The sequence below is a fragment of the Apodemus sylvaticus genome, chromosome 8 (genome assembly GCF_947179515.1).
Source record: "Apodemus sylvaticus chromosome 8, mApoSyl1.1, whole genome shotgun sequence".
In the NCBI taxonomy this organism is placed as follows: domain Eukaryota; kingdom Metazoa; phylum Chordata; class Mammalia; order Rodentia; family Muridae; genus Apodemus; species Apodemus sylvaticus.
In genome coordinates this window covers 74,742,943-74,744,248 of record NC_067479.1, presented here as the reverse complement: position 1 = coordinate 74,744,248, position 1,306 = coordinate 74,742,943, and the positions used below count along the sequence as shown (strand labels likewise).

General features: G+C 45.2%; 1 pseudogene; it reads left to right on the top strand.

Annotated features, from left to right (window-relative positions):
• Window positions 1-777: 777 nt before the first annotated feature.
• On the top strand, window positions 778-1,068 carry LOC127691649 (signal peptidase complex subunit 1-like; annotated as a pseudogene).
• Window positions 1,069-1,306: the final 238 nt, after the last annotated feature.

Below are 1,306 nucleotides of genomic sequence, written 5' to 3'. Positions count from 1 at the left end.
AATTTTTGACCCAAAGTTTGTCCTACCTACAAGAAATGCAGGGACAAAGATGGAGCAGAAACTGAGGGAATGGGAAAATAATAACCAGCCCAACTTGAGACCCAACCTTTGGACAAGCACCAATCCCTGACACGATTAATGACATTCTGTTATATTTGCAGACACTCTGGAATGTTGAGCATGACTGTCCTCTAGGAAGCTCCACCCAGCAGATAACTGAAAGAGATACAGAGACCCACAGCCAAACTGACTGGAGCTTGGGGACTCTTATGGAAGGGTTGGGGGAACGATTGAGGGCCCCAAAGGGGATAGGAACTCTACAAGAAGGCCAAGAGAATCAACAAACTTGGACCTGTGGGAGCTCTCATAGACTGAACCACTAACCAAGGAACATGTAAGTTGGACCTAGGCCTCATGCTGTTCAGTGTTCTTGTGGGTTCCCCAGAAATTGGAGTGGGGGCTGTCTCTAAAGCTGTTGCCTATCTGTGGAATACATTCCCCTAACAGGGCTGCCTTGTATGGTTTCAGGGGGAGAGGATGCACCTAGCCCTGCAGAGACTTGATGTGCCAGGGTTGGAGGATATCCAGGGAGGCCTCCACCTTCTCAGAGGAGAAGGGGAGGAGGCTGGGAGAAGGGATTGTGTAAGGGATAGACCAGGTGGGGCAATGACCAGGATGTAAAGTGAATAAATAAATAATCTAATGAATAATAAAAAAAGAATAATCTACCTTTGCTTTACTATTGGTCTCTATCTTCTCAGCCAATCATGCTGGAGCATGAGTTCATTGCCCACCCAGCTGGATTGCAAGGAGAAGAAGCTAGCTAAATAGATGTTTCAGGGATTTTTTCCTTCAGTCGTTGGGTTTACTAGCAGGTATGTGGCTGGACAGTTTGTGTGGACTGTCTATATCGTTATGGTTAGATTTGCTTTTTCATGTTTGCTAACAGTTTCTCTATGGCTCATCTACTGCCAATATCCCCTGAAGTGATTACCTGTTTAAGACTTAGGCATAGAAGACAAGAAATCAGGGGACAGAAACATTAATAGGCATTTTAAAAATAATTGATTGGGGCTCTCACGATTGAGCACTTGCTTTTGTTTCTTGTAAGATGAACTGAACTGCTTTCATAACCAAAACATGAGCTTAAACCACCTGTGTCCTGGGCTGGAGAGATGGCTCAGCGGTTAAGAGCACTGACTACTCTTCTGAAGGTCCTGAGTTCAAATCCCAGCAACCACATGGTGGCTCACAACCATCTATAACAAGATCTGACGCCCTCTTCTGGTGTGTCTAAAGATAGCTA